The 15400-nt window shown below is 34.4% G+C and overlaps 1 non-coding gene across 1 annotated transcript; it reads left to right on the top strand.

The window, feature by feature from the left end:
* The first annotated feature begins 14775 nt into the window (after positions 1–14775).
* On the top strand, positions 14776–14848 carry TRNAF-GAA (transfer RNA phenylalanine (anticodon GAA)). Its single transcript has one exon. It is a non-coding gene; the product is annotated as a tRNA-Phe (tRNA).
* The last annotated feature ends 552 nt before the right edge of the window (positions 14849–15400 follow it).

Below are 15400 nucleotides of genomic sequence, written 5' to 3'. Positions count from 1 at the left end.
GATATTTGAACCGCTTAAGCACAGGCGTTATTTTATCGCAAATGCCAAAAAATATTTATTTTATAAAATATTAGACATTATTATGAACTTTGATATTTCAGTTACGTTAATATCTCAACATTCACTGATATTTCAGTTAGGTTAATATCTCAACATTCACTAATTATCTGTCATCACATAAGTAATACCAAAGAAAAGAAAAGAAACAAGATATAAAATCCCATATCAAGAGATTACGAAACACATTTCCATTTAAACAAAACGAAATATGGGGATCACACCAAACTCATATCAAGAGATTACAAAACACACTCCCAATTAAATAAAACGAAACACATTTCCAATTAAACAACGAAACATGGGGATCACACCAAACCAATAGCAAGAGATTACAAAACACACTCTCAATTAAATAAAATGAAATATGGGAGCTGAAACCTATTATAGACAAAATACCATTTGAAGTCAATCTTATTCTCAATTCCCATATTTGTTAATTTGTCAACACAATTATCTCCTTTGCGAAAGACATGTGATATCTTGAGTTCCATAACTTCAAGGAGAGGAAAAAACTTGCATAATAAAAAAGTCAAATTCAACAAGAATAACTCTCATGATCTTAACATATAGTGAATTTTGAATCTCCAAAGAAGAAAATAAGCTACCAATATACTCACTCTGACTACCTTTGAAGATATTAACAAAAGCAACAACACTAGGGCAACCTTTAGCAATACCATTAACATTAATTTTAACCCAACTCACATTTAGGAAGTTCCAGACAACTTGAGCAGAAGGACAAACTTTCCCAGGCTAAGTGTTGATACTAAAGAACTTCAAAATAGAAAATTCGGTGATATCATTATTCATAGATTCAATGGAGGCATTACCTAACAATCTAATGTACCATTTGATAGCATGGATGATTTCCCATGCTCCGAATCATCCATAAGGAATAAGTAACAATTGTTAACTCAATGTGCTTAATTAGTGAACTCCCTAAAAAGGTTTAAATCATAAGAGAAAGAGTAGTTAAATTAGTGAAGACTTGTTAAAGCCAAAACCAAATACACATAGTAGTAGGACATTTAGAGAATAAATGCAAAATAGTTTCCTCTTGCTCCCTACACAAAGGGACACATAGAATATAGAGAAACACCCATTTTGTGAACATCCTTATCAGCGGGTAATCTATTTTGAAACACCTTCCAAAAAACTAAAGGCTTAGCAGGAGGAATGGAATTATACCAAATTAGATTCCCCTAATCACATGAGAAGAAGTGAAAAATTGCCTTGCTGCCTTATGATTAAGCAAACCAGAATCCTCCAACATCCAATTGGGAATATCAAAAGAACTAATGTAGCAAGATCACTCAAATTGTGAATATCAAGTAAGTTGCAAAGAGTAGAGGACAAAATCCATGTGTTACCATTCGATGCATGGACTACCTTAGTTGAGAGTTTAACCATATCTTGATAAGGAACACTTGCAAACAAAGATATACATCTAATGGAACATCACAAATCATTCCAAAAATTTATTTGATTACCCGTGCCAACAATCTAAAAGTATTTTTCAAAACAATGTCATAATAATCTTTTGATACCAAGCCATAGTTCAAGGCATGCAGTTGTATGCAAAATCTCAGGCTAGTCTAAAAGGATATGCTTTATTCTCCACCTAAAAATTAGGAACTTGTAAACCCCATCAGATTTAGAGCTACATATTTTATGCCAATTAACAATAATAATGCATTGCTTATTAATGTTTTCAGTCCAAATAAACTTCCTAACCCATTTGTCAACCTGATGTGATTCCACTAGCACAATTAGAATGATTCTTGACATTCTTAGGAATCATCTTGAGTTGGTTATGAGATAGACACTTTATCATAGAATTGGATCAAGGTTCTATGAACAAGAACTCACCAAAACTAGTGTCAAAACACAAACTCATATGGAAGTTCCAATTATTATCAAATTGAACCGAATAAAATGAGATGAAAAGCAATTGCACCGAATAGAATTGACATAGAATTGAAATGAACCGAACAAAATGAACTAAAAGGCAAGAATACTGAAAAGAAGTGCTGGAAATGTAAAAGCACCGAACCAAAATAAAAAATAGAAGAAGAACAGCTGCAGGAAAATGAAAGTGCTGAACCAAAACACAAGAACACAAGCTTAAGACATGAATATCAAAAGAGAAGGAAGGAAGGAGAAGAGAAAACTCATGAAGATGGATGTATGGTTGGATGATCACGCCACTAGGAGGATGGAGACTCCAAGATAAGTGTGCAAGCCGCCACTTGAGGTAACCATAGAACTATTAAGATAAGACTAGTGAGGAAGGCACAAAGCTCTCCAATGCTCTCTCAAAAATTGAGTATAGTTTCTTTAATCAAAATTCAAATCTGAAAAATACAAAGGAAGCACATTAATTTATAGGCTAAGAGGTGCTGAAAAATAGGTGGGAAATTTCAAATAAAACTCATTTGAAATTCCCACAAAAAACAAGTCACATGGGAGGTGTGACCTTTTTCTACTATGACACCTCCTAAAAACTACACCTACACCACTCTCCTAAGTCACATGGACAATGCGACTTTCTTTTACATTTTCACACTCCTTTGTTTAATAACCACACCTCCTAAAACTATACAAGTGTATTTCAAAGCTTGGCCTTGCCCCTCATGGGATGGACTTGGGCTCTTTGGGCTTTGGCCTTCTTGGGCTTGGGCTTGGGCTTGGGCTTTGGGCTTGGGTCTCATCTTTATTTTATATCTTCTTTTAATTTTGAGAAGACTAGAAGGAAGAACTTCAAATGTGAGGGTGGATGTCCTCTTCCTCCATTAATAAAAGCATCCTTTATTTGATTCTCATCACAACCCCTTTAAGAAAATAAAGGAGATTACTTGCCATTTATAAACCTGAAATTCGTATGATAGAAAACTAGCAACAACTGAATTAACCAACTGAAATCTTCCCATCATACTAAAAGTTTTCCCTTTCCAAGAAGCTAGCTTAATTCTAATCTTATCTGCAAAAGGTTGAAGAAAGTGAGTTTTAGATAGGAACCCTTAAGATAGATAAAAGGAATAGACCCTCTATTACAAATAAGAATATTTATAACCCTTATATTAAAAATAGTAGAAGCATCAAATAGAAATAATGACCCTTAAAAGTATTGATCCACTTCCTTGAAGTTGAACCATATGAATGGAGAAAATTCATAAGGCTATTTATAGTTATTTTATTAGCCATGCAAAGCACACAAATGTCATTAACATAAAGCACATGAGAAGGAAAATTAAAACTTTTTGGACCATCCATTGGAATTATTTTATGAGTATTGATAAGTTGAGAAATTCCTTTACTTAAAACCTCCTCAACAAAACAGAACAATAACAGGGATAGGGGATCACGCTGTGATACAAACCATCTCGACAAACAGATGATTAAGGACACAATAGGCACTTCACAATTAAGTTAGTCGTCTCAACATCCAAGACAAGGCCTCACCAAACTCCAGAAGGACCTCAGCAAAAGAAGAATTGGACATAGGCCAAAGCATTAGATGTTCTTTCTTATGGTCTTTTTAAAAGACAAGTTTATGTAAATAAATTGGGCTCACTTTGGGGGTCCAAATAGAAGAATAAGCTAGAGTGGGCTGTGCTTATAATTTGGGCTTGTGTCAAGCCCACCTTTCATGACATGTGCACCTAGGTTTAGGTTTTCTTTGTCCTACCTTCTAGAAGGTTTCTAAAAAATGACACCTCTACCCCTCTATCTTGTTCTCCAAGACACTCCCTCCTATAAATAGAGTGTCTTGCCTCATGTATTTCACACATTGAATTTTGAATAGAAAAGAAACTTTGTTAGAGTGTTGAGTGAGTCTTGAGTGATCTCTTTTTGTGGGTCTTATCGTGGGTGTTTGTACACTTCAAGTGACGACTCTTCACCACTCATCTTGGAGTCTGCCACCACTCTAAGTGGCGTGACCACCACCATAATCCATAAGCTTCCTCCATCTCTTATATTATTGTGTTCTTCTTTTCCTTTTTGGTTTTTCCATCTCGTTGCTTTCCATTATATGCTTTAATTCTGCACCTCTTCATCATCATCACCATATAATTTTGTTTTCTCTTTTGTCCTCTCAAAGTGAATCTTCACACTTAGTTAACCACTTGGTTAAGCTCGTGTCTAGTGAAAATCTTCTTTGGGTTTCTCACCATAATTGTTAAACTCCAAAAAGCCTAAAAAAAGTGAAACCTCTAAAATGTGCATTCCTAAAATCAAATCACATCACTCTGCCTAACCCCCTCTACTATAGGAGAAAAAACCAAAAAGATTCCCACTCACCCTTATAGAGAAGTGGGTAGAGTTCAGGGTTTGTTGAATCCATGAAGTAAAGATTTGGTAGAACCCAAACTACTGCAACACCTGTATAAGAAAACTCTAATTGAAAGTTTCCAATACTTTTTAAATATCAATTTTAAAAGTCACATTACCACCTTTAACCTTTTTGGACAACATGTTTATGGCTTGAAGTTATGCAAATACAGTCATTGATTTGTCTCCCCTTGATGAAGCCAGTTTGGTTAAGAGATATGATTCAATTGGCAATTAGAGCAAATTTATGTGCCAAAATTTTAGAATAGCTCTAAAATCTTTAATACACACAACCCCTCTCTTCCCTCAAAAACTTAGGAATGAGAGAAACCACATTAGAGTTCAATTTAGGTAAAACTCAATTTTGAGAAAAAAAAAAAACTACTTCACAACATTGCATACATCAACCTTAATTATATCCTAGCAAGCATCATAAAAGGAGCCACCAAAGACATTAGGACCAAGAGCACTATCACTACAAAGATAAAAAAGAAATAGCATGTTTTATATCATTAGAACACCTAATCAACAACTTATTCTCATCTTCACTGACTAGGTTAGGAATGTAGTTCTAAATTAAAGAATTTTTGTGGTTCAAAGATACAAGATTATGCACATATTCAACATAAAAGCTTTTCCAAAATCAAATCATCTTCCACAAGTCTATAAATTCCAATACCATTATGTCTTTTTTTTACCACATTTTATCTCCACCCTTAAACCAAATCATTTTTGCGTTTTCTTTGTAGAACATAGCTTGAAATTCCAAAGCAAAAAGTGAGTTCATCCATGACTTATTTTTCTTTAGAAAGGAGAAAATACAAAAAAGATAAGGGAGTTTCTCCAATTGCAATTGAATCGAATTTAAATTCTACTATTTTTCAATTATAGTAACATGAACATTACCAAACAAGTCCTATTCCATGTTTTGAGAACAAACTTCAGCCTTTGAAGCTTTTTTTGCAAGATCAACATAGGATAAACAAGAATCATCTCAAACCAAAGATTGCTTGATAAAACTTTTTCAATCAGGACGCTCAGGCCACATCTTGAAAAAACTAAAGAAAGAAGGCATGTTAGAGGCTTTATCTTTAGATAAGGAATCCAACAAAGAGTGATGATCAAAACTTTATATCTACAATTGGACTAAAATAAAATTACAAAAGAACGATCTAATTTCCTGTCAATTCTTTGATTTTCCAAAATGCCATTAACATATAGAAATAAAAAGTAGAAGAAGGGCAATGAGATCATTGTTATTGATCCAATCATTAAAATCAGCACAAGAGACACTATTAGGCAAGAAACCCCTTTTAGATTCACCAGCAGATAAAATGGCATTAAAATTTCCAAAGAGACAACATTGACCCCGCAAATTACTTAAACCAATCCAAAGTGACATCCTAACATGATAAGAAGTGGCACCATATATACCTAAAAATAGAAAAAGAGATATAATGTGAACATGATTGTATAACATTAGTAATGACATTTTATCTTCCAAGACACCACATTCTAGAGACATTACAATGATTATCAGTAACCAAACATAATTTAAAATTCAATTTTTCAAAGCACATGACATGAGAGGTATAAAAAGAAGTCACGGGCTTAGCAATGAAAAGGAAATGAGGTTTCTACTCCTGAATGATCTTACTCAATATATTAAAAGTCTTCACATTAAAATTCCCTCTTATGTTTTAGAACAAGCCTCTTAACTCCATTACTGTTTTTTGGATGGTCCTACATTAGAGGATATTTTTTGTTGCTTGGCACTTTTGAGACACTATCAATAACAATCTCATTTTTGCAGAACATTATGATCTTTGATTATTATTTTACGACAAGTGTACCGTGTCAGAAATTATAAAGTATCCCTAAGGACGAATATTGAACCCACTAGGAACAATTGAATTCTCAAGTATAATATGTTGAACAAGGTGCTTTGATGTCTCCAAGTCCAAGTGAAAAGCTTGAAAATCTTGTTGTTGGTTGTGTGTGTGTTGTCTAGTAGTCTTTGAAATGTTAATTCACTCCTTAAGATGATCCAAGTTCATTTGAATCTTAATCTTTTTTAAAAGATGGGTTTTCTAAAAGGGTGTGAAATTTCAACCTGTTGAAATGTCGATTCAACCTGTTGTTTGAAACTTAGTGGTTTTTAAAATGGCTTGGAAAGCTTATCTTTGCTTTAGCTTTGCTGTCAAACAGATTCAACCAGTTGTTTCGAGAAATCAATTGGTTGTTTTTATGAAATTTGAACAAAATTTTGTTAACTGATTTTAATCTGTTTTAAATGACTCAAATAGCTTTTGGTTTTTGATTTAACTGCTTCAACCATTTCATTGAAGTATAAAAAGGTTGTTATAAGCTCCTTAACATTAATCAAGAAAGAGAGATTAATCAAAAACAATTTTCAAGATTTCAAAAGCTTTGGATCATCTCAAGTGTGGAATAGGATTGGATCTTGTACTTCTAAACTTTAAGCTTTGATTTACCCAAGTGTATTCTGTTCCTTTTCTTCCTTAAACATTTTATTTTTGCGTGTTCTGGTGTGGTGCAGTTCCAAAAGGTGTTTATGGAAACTGTGGTATGCCAAAACTAGTGTGTATTCTTTAGGGGTTCAAGATCATCACTTTTTGTGTGTTTTGTAATCTAGGTTTGATTACATAGTGAATTCTTAGTGGTTAGCTGAGGATTGGATGTAGCTTTTAGTTAAGAGTGAACTAGTATAAACATCTTGTGTGAATTTCTCTTTCCCTACACTCATTAAACTATTTTAACATTATTTTAAAAATCTGCTAGTATAAACAAACAGTTGTTTCATAAAAATAACAGGTTCATTTTCTGGAATCAAACTTAAAACAGTTGTCTATTGGTTGAACAAAATTTTCAATTGATTGAATCTTCATCACTTTTCACTCTACCTTTAATCTTTGCAAAAATCTTTCAAAACATTATTCACATCCCTCTTGTTTAAGGCCTATAGTTCTAACAATTGGCATCAGGAGCCGAGTTCTTGAAAGTCACTCAAGTTTTCGATCCTAAAACCTTTCTAAAATAGCTGAAAAACTACATTTTGGGGAGGGTGCTTCTATAAACAGGCCACCTTTGTTTTATGGATTGAACTATCAATTTTGGAAGGTTAGAATGAAAATCTTTGTTAAGTCAATTGATAGAGAAATCTAGGATGCTATTGTAAATGGACCTTTTGTACTAAAGTTTGAAAAGGATGATGTTTTGATTAAAAAACCTTGGTCCAAATGGACTAAGAGTGAAAGTAAAAGAAATCAATATGATTGTATTGACAAGAACATCATCACTTACGCTTTGAATTCTGATGAGTTTTTCAGGGTCTCACAATGTGCTTGTGCAAAGTAGATGTGGGACATCCTTGAGGTTACCCATGAAGGCACCATTGATGTGAAGAGAGCAAGGAAGCATGTTTTGATTCAAGAATATGAAATGTTCAGAATGCTTAAAGGGGAAACCATCTCGGATGTGCAGAAAAGATTCACCCACATAATGAATCATCTCATCAGCCTTGGCAAGATCTTTGAAAGGGAGGAGCTCAACATCAAGATCCTCAAATGCTTGATAGGTTTGGCAACCAAAGAAAATAAGAGTTCTAAAAGAAGCTTCCTCATTTCCTCAAAAAAAGTTAAAAAGGTAATGCTTTCTCAAAGGGCTATATTTATAGCTTATCCAAAGAAAAACCTTAAAAGTGAGGCGGCGGTAGATAGTTTTAAGTGCTTGGCTCCTTTGGTAAAAGAGTTTGAAGATGTGTTCCAAGATCCCTCTAAAGGATTAGCTCCTCTAAGGGGAATTGAGCACCAAATTGACTTCATACCCGAGGCTTCTTTACCAAATAGGCTAGCATATAGAACCAATCCAACCGAGGCCAAGGAAATTCAACAACAAGTAGAGGGTTTAATAGTTAAGGCTTGGGTCCAAGATAGCATGAGTCCTTGTGTTATGCCTATGATTCTTGTCCCTAAAAAGGATGGGAGTTGGAGGATGTGTATGGATTGTCATGCCATAAACAATATCATCATTAAGTATAGGCATCCAGTCCCTAGATTAGATGACTTGTTGGAGAGTTACATGGGTCTCAAATCTTCACCAAAATTGATCTTAAGAGTGGTTATAACCAAATCTAGATTAAACCGGGAGATGAATAGAAAACCGCCTTTAAGACCAAGTTTAGGTTGTATGAGTGGTTAGTCATGCCCTTTAGCTTAACCAATGGTCCAAGCACCTTCATGCGACTTATGCACCACGTTTTAAGACCTTTCATTGGCAAGTCTGTAATGGTCTATTTTGATGACATCCTTATGTATAGCTTGTCCTTGAAAACCATAAGGAGCATGTTAGGCAAGTCTTAGAAACCCTTAGGAAGGAAAAATTGTATGCTAATCCAGGAAAATGTGTGTTTGGAATAGATCACATAGACTTCCTAGGGTTTGTTATGAGTTTAAAAGGGATGCGTGTGGATGAAGAAAAGGTGAAAACAATTAGAAATTGGCCTACACCCACCAATATTAGTGTGGTACGAAGTTTTCATGGACTTGTTAGTTTCTATAAAAGGTTTTGTGAAAGACTTTAGTACCATTGTTGCACCTCTAAATGAAATAGTAAAGAAGGATGTGGTGTTTAAATGGGGCCAAGAACAAGAAAAATATTTTGAGACTTTATAGGATAAATTAACCAAGGCACCCAGTTTAACACTTCCCGATTTACTAAGACATTTGAGATTGAATGTGATGCCTCCAACATAGGCATTGGGGCTATCCTCCTTCAAGAGGGTCACCCCATAGCTTATTTTAGTGAGAAACTCAAGGGAAGTCATCTCTATGACAATGAACTTTATGCTCTTGTTAGGGCCTTGCAAAATTGGCAACATTATTTTTTTCCAAAGGAATTAGTGATACATAGTGATCATGAATCCCTTAAATATTTAAAAGGCCAAAGCAAGATTAACAAGAGACATGCTAAATGGGTAGAGTTTATTGAGCAATTTCCTTATGTGATCAAACATAAGCAAGGTAAAGCTAATGTGGTGGCGGATGCTCTTTCAAGAAGGCGCACCTTGCTAAATATTTTGGATACTACTTGGGATTTGATCACATAAAGAAAATCTATAAAGGTGACCTTGATTTTTCTACATATTTCAAGAGTGCTCAAAGGGTGGACACAAAGACTTTTTTATACATGATGATTTTCTCTTTAAAAGGGAAAAACTTTATGTACACCAAGGGTCTTTGAGGCAATCTCTTGTTAGAGAGGCACATGAGGGTGGTCTTATAGGACATTTTGGCGTAGCTAAGACCTTAGATACATTGTATGAGCTTTTCTTTTGGTTCCACATGCGTAAATCTGTACATAGCTTTTGTGATAACCCCATGGCATATATACCCTTCTTCCCATCCCGGACATGCCTTGGATAGACCCCTCTATGGATTTCATTTTAGGTCATCCCAAGATATCTAAGGGTATGAACTCTATCTTTGTGGTGGTGGATCGCTTTTCTAAAATGGCTCATTTTATTCAATGCCACAAAGTAGATGATGCTTGTTATATTGAAAATCTCTTCTTCAATGAAGTTGTTAGATTGCATGGGCTTCCTAGAAGTATAGTATCTGACAGAGACTCTAAGTTCTTGAGTCACTTTTAGAAGACATTGTGGGGAAAACTTGGCACTAAACTCTTGTTTTCTACTACTTGCCATCCCCAAACTGATGGTCAGACATAAGTGGTCAATAGGACTCTGGCTCAAATGTTGAGATGCCTTATTTTCGGGAACCCAAGAGTGTGGGAAAACTTGCTTCCTCACATTGAGTTTGCTTATAATTGGTTAGTTAACTTTACTACTTCTCATAACCGTTTTGAGGTTGTGTATGGGTTCAATCCCCTCACACCCCTTGACCTCCGTCCTATTCCTATTCTTGATGAGGTGTTGTGCAAAGATGGTTATGAAAATGCTTCTTTTATTAAAGACTTGCACCATCACATCAAGCTTCAAATTGAAAGGACGGTAGGCAAGTATGCCACATACGCTAATAAAGGGCGTAGGGCATTGATCTTTGAACCCGGGTATTGGGTTTGGCTTCACTTGAGGAAGGATTGCATCCCTACTCAAAGGAAGTCCAAACTTTTACCACGTGGTGATGGTCATTTCCAGGTCCTTAAAAAGATTAATGACAATGCTTATGAGTTAGATCTACCTAACAATTATTTAGAAAGTCATTCTTTTAATGTTAATGATCTGACTCCTTTCTCTGCAGGTGTTGCAAAATCGTGGACGAATTCTCTCCCACCCGGAGAGCATGATGAGGACCTAGGAGAGAGCGCACCCATTGACCAAGCCCAGCCTTCCAGGAGGATGACTCAGAGCATGACCCAAGATACAGGGCTAGGTTAGGATCCACCTCTAACCAATGCTTCAGCGCTTAGCCTTCCCCAGAGGATCACAAGAAGTAGAGCCCAGGCCTTAGGAGTTGAGCATAAACTATTGTCTTTATTTTTAGTCTCAGTAGAATAGGTTTCTTTTAGCATAATAGGGGTGTGCTTATCACTTTAGCTTGTGCATATCCTTTTAGGGAAGGAAGTTGACCTAGTTTCTAGAAGAATGGCCTTAGGGTGCGACATTGACTTAGTCAATGCTAAGGTCGTCCCACTTTTACCTTCCCATCCTACCCTTGCTTCATCTTGGTCTCCAAGGCACCATCTCCTATAAATAGGGTGTCTTACTCCTTGTATTTTCATGTTGAAATTTGATATAGAAGGAAAACTCTGCATAAATTATGTGGGGTTTGTATGCTCTAGCTTAGGTCTTATCTTATGAGAGTTGAGAGCTCTTCAAGTGGCGGCCCTCCATACTCATCTGGGAGGATCCACACTCCAAGTGGTGTGTTCAATCTCTTGCCACACCATAAGCTTTCTTTCCTTCATCTCTTTCTTCCATTTTCCATATACCATTGTTATTGTGTTTCGTGTTCTTGTTTTTGTTTCCATTGTTCAATTCGATTCCATCTATCTCTTTTGTTTCCTTTGCATATCTTTTCAAACCCACAACATGCATCATTCACACCTTATAATGTGTTTTTCCTTTTACCTTTGGAAGTGAACCTTCACACTTACTTAACCACTTGGTTGAGTTCGTGTCCAGTGGGAATCTTCCCTAGGTCTCACCATATATTTTCTAAAAATCAAAATCATAAGTAAAGTGTCACCCCTAAAATGGATAAATCTAAAATCAACTCACATCAGATATTGATGCCCATATAAAAATCATTTATATTAATTCCTTGCATATAAAATTATTAAGACAGTCTCCTAAATATCGATATCTCGCATATTTATAAAAATCGTTATCGTTACGAAAAAATGTTGATAGAAATTAACATTTCAAATTTATTCCTAGCATTCAAATATGTTAAGCATTATCATTTAAGTCAGATGCTTAGAAGTTATCAATCAAAGTCATGATAAATCAAGCATTCAGAATAAAATGACAATACCAATCATCAACTAAGAACAAAATATTATGTTTAAATATCACCTCAAGACATAAGAGTTTGAACAAATTACTCTCAATCCCAAAGGGTAGAATAAGCCACTCATGTTGGCCATTAAAAGCATGGAAAGCAAGAAAAGAAGATCCATGATGTTTCTCTTTGATGGTTGCCTCCTTTAGGGTTTTCTATCTCCTTCTATTCTCCCAATGATGTTTAGGGTTATGCCTCACACCTCATATTTAACCTAGTTAGGCTTGGGCTAAGTGACATTTCGCCTAAGCGAGCTACAACTTGCTTGGGCGAGTTGGATGAGAAAAAGCCCAACTTCCCCGGAGTGAACTTGTCTGTGCGAGTTTGGGCGATTACCTCAAGAGTGATATGGTTGCAACGAGTTTAAACGATTTTTTAGCGAGTTTTCAATGTTCCAACTTTCTCTTTTCATCTTTTTTACACTCCTTTAGCCCTTTCATCTTTGATTTCCCCTAGAATCCTGACATTAACACAAATTTGGGAATAAACCATTCTTATTCATATTATAATCACAAAATATGTAAAAAGGTTTAAATTCATAAATTAGGGGTTAAATTATAGTTATTTAATCAATAAATATCCATAAGCGTCTGTCTTTTAATATGGAATATTAATGAAATATGGCACTTATCAACTCTCATTCTCATTTTCTCGGCCTTGCAAATTGTTACTCAATTGTAGTCTAAATAGAATACCCAACCTAGTAGAATTTTTTTGTGTGAAAATAAATGCGTTTTTTCTTGATTATCTTGATTCCTATTTTCCTCGACCAAACTATGGATTAGCTTAAGAGGAGGCATTCTAGCCAAATCATAAAACAACTTATCTGCCACCATAGGAAAACCCTCCACATTTTGACCATGGTTGAGATGATCATGTAAAGATGTTTCAGGTATGTCAAGGTCCAATTTGTCCTTACTTTGCTTAGAAAGATACTTTTGTGTAACTTTATTCACATTTTGATTAATATTTTCCTACACATTACTGGAGTTTATGCTTGATTGTCTATTCCTATAATTAGAAACAGAATGTCCAATCATTTTACAAATATGCCTAAAAGGGATTAATTTCTCATACTCAATGTTTGCCACATAGGCAAAACCATGTCTCTCCACAAGTAGTTGGTAAGGCAGATTTGAAAGCATATCAACACAACCATCAAAACTATGGCAAAAAAGTGACTTACCATTTGGCATGGGAAGCATGAGTGTGGCCTGAGAAGCATGAATGCCCACATGACTCTTCCTCAATGGAGAGGATCCACACCAATTAAGAGGTGGCATTTATCAACCTTTTATTTAAGATGAATCTTTCAATAAGGAAGACATTTGTCAACTTCTCATTTAAGAGGATCATGAGCATGGAAAATGTGACACAACTTGTCACCTTGTTATTGGAGATTTTAGGACAAGTATCCTTTAAATAGGAGTGCATCTCTCTTGTGATTTTTCAACTTGAAATTAATAATGAAATGTTGCCCATTTTTGGCCATTCTACTTGCTTCTTAATTATCCCTAGGTTAGTCTCCTTCAAGACTTAGCCTAGAATTTTTCCTAGTGAATGGGTCTCACCTCTCTCTCTCACAAATTCCTAACTCCACTTTAATTTATGGAAACTACTCTTGAGTTTCTTTAATGCTTCCGCTCCTCAAATCTCTTTCATTATCCATTCAAAGAAAAAATTACAAAGATCATTACTAGAAGAATATTGTTTTCCATCAAGCACACACTTTATGTCTTTTTTATCTCCCTGTTTAAAAACTTGATACAAAAGGATGCATTGATCAATATGCAGAATGGGTTGATAACCCATAAAGAAAAACAATTTTTTATTGAAGTTAGTGAGGGCCAAATAAATTGGTGATACACCTCATAATATATATGCAAGTTGGATTAGAAAACAAGTTTATATGAAGGTTTGAAACTCTTTACAAAAGTTATTATTGATTACTTTAATTAATGTATGTGTTGGTTTATTTTGGTAAATGCACCAATTTAATCGAAGTTAACAAATAGGGTGAGGGTTGTTGAACCATAGGAAATTGACAAATATCTATCTTTATCACAAGTTTAACTCTTGTGAAATATCTTTACAAAAGAAAACTACTTTGATTTCATTTTTATGAATTGAAATTCACAATGGCTCAAACATTCAAGTTAAAGGTTATTATGAAAGAATTTAAAATTCAATAGATAGAAAGTTGAGATTGGACTTCATCATTCACATTATCCATGTTGGATAATGTTCTAAAGTTAAGTTGTTTAAGAATGACCATATAAGATCAATTCCTTAAATATACAACAAACAATTCAACATTATGATCATGTTTAATATACTTAATATATTGAAATCTCTTCCTAATAATTTAACATGTTAACCATTCTCATTCCTTTCAAATTCTAAGAATCCCTTCCCATCCAAAACATAGGTTCTAAATCTCAAAACTACCTATTAGAATCGTTAAACACATAATGAAAAAAAAATATTGAATGGAGATAAACAAATATATATATATATATCACCAAAATAATTTGAAGATCAAGATACATTCAATCCTAATGACAAGATTTAGTTGCTCATCACAATTATTATAAATAGAAAAACTCAAGAAAATATAAGAAAAGAGCAATCTATGACACAAATCCAATCTCCCTTTCTTTATTTGAGTTACTTACCTTCTTTCTCCTTCATTCTTCAATCCTCCAATTATTTATATGTTTTCATATTAATGAATTTTCATAAGTGGGATACTTTTTCTTAAGTGAAATAGGTACTTAATTTGAAGAAAGGTATTTTCGCTCAAGTGAAAAGGTTTTAAGTAAAAGATTTTATGTGTCATGCGGGGATAGCTCAGTTGGGAGAGCGTCAGATTGAAGATCTGAAGGTCACGTGTTTGATCCATGTTCACCGCATTTTTTTGGACTTTTGGTCTATTTTCCCCTTTTTTATGACAAATGATTGTTGTTATTTGAGGTGTCAGCCTAGCTGAGATGTCAAGTAGTATAGTGATGCCTAGCATGAAAGTTTTTTATAAAAAAAAAGTTTTTATGTACCATTTTTTTTGTTCTACGAGAGTTCACTTATGTTAACATGTAACAATGTATTCACCTTTGTGACTGCTTGAATCATTTTCTTTGACTTCCTTCTTTCCCACTTGTTGTAATCTGCCTGAAATCCCATTTATTTGCTTACATTTTTTTCATTACATGGTTTTAAATCTTGCATGCAAAGTTACACAAAAATTGCTCTAAATAAGAAGGAATAGTAATTAATAATAATATTTAAATTAATTAATTGTTAAGTGCCCACTAAATTCTATTTTTAATAAATTTTGACATTGATCAATTGTCCTTAACCTAGAATTTTGCTTACCCTCAAGTAAATTATTATAATTTCTATCAAAAAAAGCTAAAACCATGTTGTTATATATTACTAGGAAAACTTGATAGTTGTTTGAAAAAATC

This window comes from Phaseolus vulgaris, chromosome 3, assembly GCF_000499845.2.
Source record: "Phaseolus vulgaris cultivar G19833 chromosome 3, P. vulgaris v2.0, whole genome shotgun sequence".
NCBI classification, from domain to species: domain Eukaryota; kingdom Viridiplantae; phylum Streptophyta; class Magnoliopsida; order Fabales; family Fabaceae; genus Phaseolus; species Phaseolus vulgaris.
Note: the sequence above shows the minus strand (reverse complement) of the source record. Positions and strands in the feature narration are given on the sequence as shown.